The sequence below is a fragment of the Macrotis lagotis genome, chromosome 1 (genome assembly GCF_037893015.1).
Source record: "Macrotis lagotis isolate mMagLag1 chromosome 1, bilby.v1.9.chrom.fasta, whole genome shotgun sequence".
Lineage (NCBI taxonomy): Eukaryota > Metazoa > Chordata > Mammalia > Peramelemorphia > Peramelidae > Macrotis > Macrotis lagotis.
Window position 1 is genome coordinate 914788910 of NC_133658.1, and position 11835 is coordinate 914800744.

The following is an 11835-nucleotide window of genomic DNA, read 5'->3' on the forward strand; positions in this document are numbered from 1 at the left end:
GTCAGGAATGGCTTCCATTTAAATTGTCTTAGGGAGATTCTGAAGATCACCTGGCAGGAGAAGCTACTAGACACCGAGGTCCTTTCTCGAACTAAACTGCCAAGCATTCCAACATTACTACAGAGAGTGAAACTGTGATGGGTAGACACCTTGTTAGAATAGTCAGATGTACCCTTGCCAAAAAACACTATTTTAAGGAAAATTCACACAGGGCAAGCTCACAAGGGGATCAGAAGAAACAATACTGAGATACTCTGAAGGTCTCATTGAAGAGCTTCAGAATTGATTGTACAGCATGGAAGACACTGGCACAGGACTGCCCAGCATGGCACACCGTCATCAGTGAGGGGGCTGCACTCTTTGAGAAGGACAGAATTGAAGCAACTCAAAGGAAATGTGACATACAGAAGTTTAGAGAACCCACCCCAGGTGTTCACATGGACTATTTGTGCCCAACCTGTGGTAGAGCATTCCAAACTTGTTTTGGTCTGATCAGTCACAGTTGGACACACTGCCATTGGTCTTACACATAGTGATGTCATTTTGGTCTTCTTCGATAACAAAGAACAAGAATCAACCAACCAACCAATCAACCAACCAAAATTTAAGTAGAAACATACCTGTGACATTTACCTTCTCCAGGTTAGTAACCATTAAAAAAAGGCTTCAGTCCAACCTTCCACTCACTGCAAGAGTCTTCTTTTTTCCCTAAGTGATGATCTTCTTCCTGTTTAAATGCTTTTAATTTGTTTTGTTGTAGAGAGGCAGGACAGCTCTTTCCAAAAAACAAATCAAACAAATAAAAACTCCATTAGGATGGAAATTAAGAAAAATAAACTTTGAGTTACATTTCTGAATCAAAGTAGTTGAGGGACTTTAGGAAAATTACTAAATCCAATCTAAATTTTTTTCTTTTGGAAAAATGTAATAATTGATCTTCCTGCCTCCCACACTTATGTGACTGAATGTAAAAATATAACTATCTACACAGATACATAGTGATGAAACTATGTTTTTTTCCCTTCAAGATCAATACTATTATTTCTTCCTGCAAGAAAATTAGCTATCAGTATCCAGTAGGTAAATTTGGGAGATATGTACATTTTAAATTTGTTTTCAGATTGGGAGTATATTCCTGAAACCAAGAATTTCTCTCCCAAACTGGACATTTCCATTGAACCTTCATCCCAGGAAGAATGTACAAAGGTTCATTTCTTTGTCTCAAATTTGAAAAAAGCTTTGGCATGTGATTCCAGTTTATAGAACACTGAGGAGAAATATTCTTGGTAAGTAATAGTCAATGAAATTCAAACTCTCAATAAAATGAGAGACCATTCATGTTGTAAATAAGATAGATGCTTTTTTATAATACAAGGTTCCAGTAGGAGGTAGGCTTCCTACTAATTCCTAAATATTATTCATTAAAGCAAATATTTCAGTTTCTATTCACACTGAAATAAATGTAATAGAATCTAATCAAATAAAATGTTTTCTGTCTGTAATGGATATGGGAAATTTTCAATTTGACCTTAAACATCAAGGATTATATCCTAGAGAGAAATGAATCTAGAAATTTTCCCACAGCCTGTCTATCAATTTCTACTTGAGTTTCTGTACAGAGCCTTCTGTTTGGAGGTTGGAGTTACCTGTCATGAGACAATTCACACTGGAGTAAAACTTCATGAGTCCTGAATGTGGGAAGGCCTTCCCTCAGAGGTCATTTCTTATTCAGCATGTGCAGATACATTCTGGGGAGAAGCCTTTTAAATGTCCTGTGTGTGGGACTGCCTTCCTGCGGAGGGCAGGTCGGAAGCAACATGTGAGAAGCCTTATTAATGTAAAGAATGTGGGAAGGCTTTCTCTGTGAAAGAATTGCCTGTATTTGCATGGAGAGTACATACTGGAGTGAAACCTTATGGGTGTCATCTGTATGGGAAGGCCTTCTCCAGGACTGATCTCACTTGACATGTGAGATTCATACTGGGGAGAGACCTTATGGATGTCACCAGTGTAGCTAGACACTTCAACCAGAGAATTCATTCTGGGGAGTAACCTTAAGAGTTTTATCTTTCATCAAGTCTCTCTTCAACTCATCAAATATTTATTAAGCATCTATGATAAACAAGATGCTGAGCCCTTAGGGATACAATGATAAGCATCAAAATCTTTGCCTTCAAAATAAAAGTTAAAAAAATATGATGAATGTGACAATATTTTTCATTGAAGCTTATAGTGTTGGGCTAATAAATAATTCACATGGGGAGAAGTCATATACCTGTAATGGACGTGAGAAGGATTTAAGCAGGAACACATAATTTCAGAGGTAAAAAGGGCCTCCATGATTACCTAGTACAACCTGTATGTGAAAAAGAATTCTGTCTATGCCCACCTTGAGAAATGGTTATTTAGGCCTTGTTTTCAAATAGCCACCAAGAGAGGAAGCTCTCAACTTGAAAAGTCAGCCTGTTCTAGTCCCTTTCATTAGATGTTCATTTGTCTTTTCCCCTTCAATCAATCACTCTTCCTTTGCCTTTTGACTACCAAAAAGGAAGTCTAATTCCTTTTACATATGACAGTTCTTTTACTACTTGAAGACACCCTTTTGTATCTTTCTGGGGGTTCTTCTCTTTTCCCGGCCTAACACTTTACAATTCTTAAAACATTCCTTCTGTATCATGAACTTAAGACCCTTACTTGACCTGTTCAAGCTCCTCTAGTTTCTTTTTTTACTACTCACTAAAAGAGGATTCAAACTAATTTGAAAACCATGAATTAAATTATTCCCTATCACTTGCCATCAATATTTCTTCCAAATTTTATATTGTTTGACTACAAGAAAGAAAGTTTGGTTTTCATTTCTAAATAAAAATCAGATAGGCATTTAGCTTAAAAAGAATGTCCAAAGACATAACCAAGAAAATGGTGTATTAGCCATTTTCTTCAAGGCTGAGAAACTCACAAAAAAATCACACTATATGAAAAGCAATTGTAGTTTATTTCACAGGAGAAAAAGGATCTCTGTAAAGGTTAAGGGCTTATGAATTAATCCCAAAGAATACTGATCTTTTAAACTCTCATTGAGCTCTTCATTCTGACTAGCCTTCAAATTTTGTAGAGGTTTGGAGTCCAATGTTGCATATATGATTCTTGTTTATGTATCAGTCAGTTTTGTTGATTTTTTTTCCTTCTTTCTCTTCAAAAAAAAATTCTTTTATGGGAAGGGCAAAGTAGAGGGGTACAGAAGGATATTTAGATAATGTAAAATCAAAAGATTTCAATAAAATTTTATTTTTAAGAAGTGAATGGGATAAATGTTTATAGGAAATACATCTAAAAAGAAGATATATAGAAAAAAGAAATTAATACCATTCAAATGGTCATCCCTTCCATTTCCAATTCTTTTCCACCACAAACAGAGCTACTATATTTTAGAACTGTTAAACCTAAAATTTAAAACTTTAAAACAGAGTTAAAATGATATAAAAATAAAGAAAGATAGATTAGACATGAAGCTTTATTTTTCTGGTAATTACCTACCACCATTAGGTAGTAGAGACCATCTCAGAATGATCTCAAATTGAGGGAGATCAGAAAATTTATTACAGTAAAAAGGGGAGGGGAACAGAATATTCATAATGAGTAGACAAAACTGTAATTGCCTAGAAACCATTGTCAGAGAAATACCCTTTCACAATGCTATTTTTCTTGAGGGAGGTAAGAATTTTTTGAGTTTAAGTACCAGGAGGGCAGGATGAGTACTTGTTTTTGAAGTCTAAAGGTGGACTGAATTATAAAGAGGGTAGGACAAGTCTTCCTTTCAAAAATCTGAGAACACATTCTATTCCTCACAATAGCTAAGAAAACTTTCACCTTTGACCAGGAAGATAGTTTATAAAAAACTTATGGTAATTGTATTTTTACAAAACCCATAAGATCTTTTCTTTTTTTTTCCTGGGAAACATTGCTGGGACAAGGGTATATATAGTATAACTTTTGGGACATAATCCCAAATTGCTCTCCAAAATGGTTGCATCAGTTCACAATTGTACCAATAGAGTTTTAGCCTGCCAATTTTTACATATCCTCTTCAGTTTGTCATTTTCCATCTATCATTTTAGCCAATCTGATAGGTATGAGATGGTGCCTTAAGAGTTGTTTTACTGGGGTGGCTAGGTGGCTCAGTGGATAAAGCACCAGCCCTAGAGTCAGTAGTACTTGGGTTCAAATCCTTTCTCAGACACTTAATAATTACCTAGCTGTGTGGCCTTGGGCAAGCCACTTAACCCCATTTACCTTGCAAAAATGGCTAAAAAAAAGTTGTTTTTATCAGCACTATATTTGTTTCACAAAAGGAATTTGGCAGGGCTCTTTCTTTGCCTATTATTCCAAATAATTTAATATTGGAATTAGTCAATATTTAAATGTTTGGTAAAAATTCACTTGCAAATCCATTTGATCCTGATTTTTTTCCTTAGGAAACTCATTTATGGCCTATTTCTTTTTTTTAAAATAGGTTTATTTAGATAGTCTATTTCCTCTTCTGTTAATTTGGTCAGTTTATATTTTTTTCTAAGCATTCATCCATTTCTCTTAGATTATTAAATTCATTGGCATATATAATTGGGTAAAATAACTCAATTACTTTAATTTTATCTTTATTAGTGGTTTATAAATAGCTCATAATTATAAAAACTCAGTCTGGAATGATTAAAATAGCTTTGATTAACTTTTCTGCAGCAAAGGATCATTTCTCCTAGTGGGTCAAAGCCCTGAATTGTGAAAATGGTCAGTCTTATATGCAATTTGAAAGGTTTTCTCCTCCCCTCCAAGTCAGCCATTGGTCTGAATCATCAGGGGTACAATCTAATCAATGCACCCACCCCAAACCACTCTTTAATATGTTTTCCCTGCTCTGGTTATTAAGCTGATGAGCATAGGGAGAGTGAATAGTAACATATATGGATCTCATTAAAGAAGGTCTCATTGAAGAATTTTAGAATTGACTGGACAGCATGGGAGACACTGGCACAGGACTGCCCAACATGGCATGCCCTCATCAGAGAGGGTCTGCACTCTATGGGGAAGGCAGAATGAAAGCAACTCAGATGAAATGTGACATACACAAGTTTAGAACACCCACCCCAGGTGTTCACATGGACTATTTGTACCCAACCTATGGTAGAGCATTCCAACCTCTATTGGTTCTCTTGGTCACAGTCACAGTCAGACACACTGTAACTCATCTCTAACATAGTGATCTCATTTTGATATTCTTTAATAACAAAGGACAAGAACATTACAGGCGAGCTAAATTTCTGAACTTAACTTAGAAATACGACTTAGGCAATTTTGCAATATATTGGAGATAATACTGATAGAATCAGTCTCAAAATAGAATCTGAATTATTTGATTTTCTCAGTTTCCCCCTTATTGTCAGTGAGAGTCCTGTCACAATTTTCTCTGATTAGTTACTACAAGAATAGCAAATAGATGGCAGAGTGGATAGAACATGGACCCTGGAGTCAGGAAGACCTAAGTTCAAATCTAACCTCAAACACTTAGATACTTATAAGCTGTGTAATGTAAGATACTTGCATTGCTCCACAAAAGCAAAAATATAAGAAGAACAAGACTGAGTAACAAGTCATAGGAAGAATATATAAAATCATGAATTAATTTTAGATGGGAGGGTTACATGAGAACAAGGTAACTCAGCAAATATAAATTTTGTAAAAAACAAAAAATAATAGAATAATGATTATCAATATCAACTAACATGAAGTCTCCTTGTATTCTAGTAATCACTCCCAATGTCAATTTAATCAGCACATTGCATCTTGGTTCCCAGATGTTCCATGTAGTCATCTGTTCTCTGAAAATATCTCCTGGACATTCTGGAATATGTCTCTTTCTCAGCATAGTTCTCAAATGGTTGTGGCATCAATAGATTTGTTTCTCTGAATTCCATATCACTTGGAGAGTTTCTTAGATATTTCTGCTAAAATCTTTTGCAAACAATTTAATACAATCTCAATACAACTTAGTACAATCCAATATATTTAACTTTTCCAACAACTAATTCATTTGGAGAAGACTAGACTAACCTTATGACTCTGATATTATCAACAGTGGTGCTATGAAAAGAACATTAAATTAAGAATCATACATCACTTGAAACTTCAAAGAATTTAAGTTTCTGCATACCGTTGCAATTATTATTATTATTATTATTATTATGACATGCTCATTATTAAAGCATGCTCAAGATCTATTTATCCCATTAGAATCACTTACTTTGGGCATATATGCCTGTCTGATCTTGCTACTGATTTTCCTACTTAGGGGGACTAGAAATGGATAAATATTCCAACTGCAAAGACGAAAACTTGGTCAATGGCCCTCTTTGGAAGTAAATTCTTTCCTCTTCTGGGTTCAATGGTTACACAAATGAATTTGAGAACAATGTTCTCAACAATAGCAAAATATTTTCAGTTATTAATCACTGCAAGTGGAATAGATATAGAATATTACTCTACTAAAATAACATTGTATTGAAGTTTGCTCTCTTAAAATGAAACAACAGTTTCTGACTTCAACCCCATAAATGAATAGATTCATATCTTTGTTTCATGAATTTATCTTTGTTCAGTTATTCCACATTATCCTGATACATGAATATATAACTATTAACAGGTGCATGACAAGCCCAACTACTCACCAACTTAGTTGTTTAAGATATGGAATAATTTCAAATTCAGACTGAAAATAGCAAGATCTTATATACTTGCGTCCTGTAGCAGTGAGGAAGAGCCTGGAGTATTGTAATAAAAGAATTTATTATATTAAAAATTTTTTAGAAAAGAAGACAATTATAAAAGCATCAGAATTGGTCCTCCAGGCTGAGGTCCAAGGGTACAGAGTAAATCAACACATGTATATCAGGATAAAGCATCTTTAGCTCTCTTTGATTTCAGGTCATAGTTAATCATAGTCAATCATGGTTAAGTTTTTGGAACAGCCAAACAAAAATTTACTTTGCTATAAAGGTCCATCTCATTTGCAGGGTATTGAACTCAGACTCAAGACTAACAAAATGGGAAACATTGCTATTCAAAAAAGAAAGTAACACAATGAAGAAACAGTCAAGAGGATCCTTGGCTATGCCAAGGTTGTCCCCTCTACTTACCCAGATACAGACATTCATATATAGCCGTTCAGGATCACATTCCCCCCTGAGCCCCTTGTGGTATTTCTCTTGAATGGTGTTTTTCCTGACATCAATCAGACAATTATCCCTAACTTCAAAACTCAGAATAATGTCATCTATAGTGCTACAACATTTCACCTCAAGTAGCAAGTTTCACTAATTACAGCTTAAGACTGGATAAGTGATAATTACTCTCACATTGTTGTATTAATGAAAAGGTTTACCAGACCTTCCAACTACACCAACTATTTCATTTAACATATTTTACTTTTATTTCTTTTTTTCCTTGAGTCTAAATGCATCCTGGTATAAAACTCAATCATTCAAAATCAAGAAAATAATTCCATTCTGAAATTCCACACAAATGATAAATACATGATGGTTTACTCAAAGCCCATAAAATTATTGGCCAATGACTGTCAATATTCAAAATGACAGATCTCCATCTCTTCAGGTATTGCAAATCTACCTCCTAAAGCAAAAACAAATCTTTAAGACTCGAGTTTGTTGATCTTAAGTTGGCTCAATCCAATAATATTGACTTTAGAGTATATTATTCCCTACATAATTTCAGGTTTTTCATAATTGTAAGTCACATAAATCACTTCTATATTATACAAACAAATTTGTAAATTCTCCCCTTTTTGTTCAAGAGTGGAAGCAAGGATCCTATTTTCTTAGAAAATCAATTCATTGTTAAGGAATTTCACAGCTTTTGCAATGCAATTTTTCACACAACTGATAACATTTTTTAATCTTGCCCAAGGAGATAGTCTTGATAACCCTTATTACAAATAAGATCTTTTACTTGTACCTTTTACCACACAGTAGTGATCATTCCCCCCAACCCCTCAATTTTCCTATAATTCTCCCCATCCCTAACAAGTCACATCACTTAGTTATGGACCTGACTGGTAGTGTTTTCTCAAGCAATTACAATTTGTCTACCCATGAGTCCTCAGAAAGGCTCACTTTTCTCCTATTTCTTTTTTGAATACTGTCATTCCCCTGTAAATGAATGTAATTTGCTGCTAGCACTTCTTTCAATGAGTCTAATGCTAAAGATCTAAAGTGACAGTCTTGCATTTCTTAGGTGCACTTGAACTTTTCTTTTAGACATGGACTAAAGCCCTTCAAAATGGTACCTATCTTTTTTTATATTCTGATCCAACATTTCCTTTACAAATCATAACCCAGACTATTTATAGAAGTAAACTTCACCCCATTGATTTTTTCTTTTTCTTTCTTTGTCTGTCCCTGCAACTAAGCCTCATTCAGAGACAGAGACAGAGAGACAGAGAGAGATAGACACACACACACACACACACACACACACACACACACACACACACAGAGAGAGAGAGAGAGAGAGAGAGAGAGAGAGAGAGAGAGAGAGAGAGAGAGAGAGAGAGAGAGAGTAGTGGTCAGCCAAAAGCAGCTTTGGACCATATGCCCTCTTTGCTGAATTTAGGTACTCTTAATTCTTCCACCAAGAAAAAGCTAATTGGAGTTTTCCGAAGATCCCCAAACTTAAATTGTGAGTCATCTAGCATACAAATCACCTCACCCCCAGGGATGTGGATAGGCAACTCAAGATTTCCTCTGTGGAAGCCTCTTTCCCCAGGCCCATTTCTTTGTTATTTTGTTCACTATGCCAATTGTTGTGTGTGTGTGTGTGTGTGTGTGTGTGTGTGTGTGTGTGTATTAATATACTTAAGAATGAGGTGGTCAGTACTAGTGTGGTAGTAAATAGGTTTCATTTATGAGACCAGTCTGGGTAGTGGCAGGACACTGGCAGAACTTTTCACTGTACCCGGACCTGGCCAGATGTTATGTGGTAACAGAACAAAAAAGCCCAGTGCAGCTTCATGGTGGCTTTTCTGGTCAGGAACCTTCCTGACACCTTCAATGAATCCAAGTTCATCACCTTTAGTATGCTAGTCTTCTGCAGTGTGTGGGTCTCTTTCCTCCCTGCTTACCAGAGTTCCAAGGGGAAGGCCATGGTGACCGTGGAGCTTTTTGCCATCTTGGCCTTTGGTGCTGGGTTACTGGGCTGCATTTTTTCCCCCAAGTGCTATGTGATCCTGCTAAAGCTGGAGAGGAACACACCAGAAAGGCTAACGAATAAATCAATAATGATCAATAAATCAATAAATAAATTCTAGAGATAGGAACCTGGCCCCAGAGAGCACATAAAATATTGAATAGAACATCTACATTAGCTACAAGTAACTAACCTAATATCTTGGGGGATACTGCCCCTTGCTCACATTTACTGATCAAATCCTCTTTCCAACTTTTGACACTGCTCTTAACAGAACGTCTATCTTTAGATATTGCCCATATATTTGAAAATGTAATAACCAAGGGCTTTTGCTTCCTTCACTCATCAGTCTCTGGATGTCCTTGTCACCTTCCAGATCTTATTCCTTGCTAGCTAATCACCTTCCCTGCCTTCCACCCAGGCTCAATTTCTTTATCTCCTCTTACCTGAGTTCCTGACCTGTAGAGACTCCCTCCTTCCTGCCTCTTCCTGCATTTCAAGGACTCAGTTCCATCCAAAGACATGTTTTTCTTCTGTCCCCAGCTCTAGAGGTCCCTACAATTCCCCACTGTCCTGACTCCACTAGGAGGCCCAGGCATGTCCACCCAAGGCAGATGACAAGCCTCACTCCTTACAGAACCTGCCTGCGGGAAAGACCTTGCCCCAAGGCAAGAAACTCACTATATTCTGCTTTGTACAATAATCACTTGACTTATGTTAACTATTATGCTATTGCTTCCTTGAGGACAGTGTCTGTTTTTTTCTGTCTTTGTATCTTCAGCACCAGTTTGAGGGTCTTGCCCACAATGAGCATTTGCCAATTTTTTTTTTTTTTGCAAGGCTTACCCAAGGCCACACAGCTAGGTCATTATTAAGTGTCTGAGGCCAGATTTGAACTCAGGTACTCCTGACTCCACTAAGCCACTGAGCCACCCCCATATTTTTTTATTTTATTGAGGGCACCCTGGTGGCACAGTGGATAGAGCACTGACCTTGGAGGCGGGACAGGAGTTTGAATCTGGCCTCAGACATTTGATTCTTACTAGCTATGTGACCTTGGACAAGTCACTTAACCCTGATTGCCTCACATCCAGGGCCATCTCCAGTCTTCCTGATTCCTATCTGCCCACTGGGACCTAGATGGCTCTGGAGGAGAAAGTGAGGTTGGTGACTTAGTACAGCCCCCCTCACTCAAATTCAATTTACATGCTTGTCATGACATCACCTCCCAGATGTCATGGGTTTTTTTTCAAAAATGAAGAACAAAACATTAGGATTTTATTGATTTCTCTCATAGGATCGTTCAGCTGGAATAGAACATAGGGGTCTTCTAGTCCAACATGTTTATTTTACCAATGAGGAAACTGAGTCTCAGAGAGGTGAAGTAAAAGGCAAAGGCAGGATTTGAATCCAGGTCCTCCCACAACAAAGTCATCACTCTTCTCAGGTTACTATCTCCACTCTCTAATTTATTTTTTTCACGTTAATCCTATGACTCCATGGTCCTAGGATTATAATGAGAAGTGAGAATGGGTTGCATTTTATATCTCCTTGACACTGAACTTCTTTGTTAATTCTTTATCTCATTTTCCAAAATGAGCCAATGTTAGGACTCAGTTGCTCTCCCTGCTCCATCCCACACACCTCACAAACTCTGAATCTGGGCTTCTTTCTTACCCATTGTCTTGTTCCTCATGGGGTCACATGAGGGTTAGCTCCCATAATGAGGCAGGAGCATGAGGAATGAGGCCAAGTTTCAGTGGAGCTCATTCTCCAAACATGTCATTGATTCTGCATTCAGTAGCAGTCAAGATCAACTAGGAAGGCTAAAGTCTTGAATCTTGAGACCAAAATCAGGGTTCAAGTCAAATTTGGTGCCCATGCCATTATCAGGAATTTTTCAACATTGGTGAAAACTAGCTATTAGTAGGGATAGTTTAGTGGCCACCTTCTGACAGAATATCCTGAGCACAAGTATCCTTAGGAGGAGTAAAGGCATGGAATAGGCTTGCCAGGATAAGAACCCAAGGATTGCCAGGGGCAGTTATGCCACTCAATAGCTGACAGAGATTCACAAACTTGAGACCTGATGCTGGCAGTATGGCAGAGGAAAAACATCTTTTTCACTGTTTCCCCAAAGGAAGCACATCCTCTATCCCATTTTGGTGTGTTGGGGCAAAGCCTCATATACTTCACACCAGGTAGAGGCTTACTCAATCCAGTCTTAGCCTTCTGAATTCTGATCCTAACAATTCCTAGCTGGAAACATAGTCATTTGACTACTATCCCCATAATGATCATATAATGATCAGGTCTCACCTGTTTCATTGGAATGACTTCATTGGCTACTGCTTCTGCAATCAGCATGAGAAGGGTCTAGGTATCTGCCTAAGAATCTTCAAATTTCTGACCTGGAGGTCTATGGAAGCATGAATCCAAATAAGGAAAAATTCCTCCTTCACAATGGTGAAGAAGCATCAAAGAAAACGACTTAGGAGGCAGAAGTCAGTCTGGTCAAGAGAAATGAGCATTCAGCTCTCCAAACAGAATGTTCTTTTTAAAAGACTTTTAAAAAAAACATGC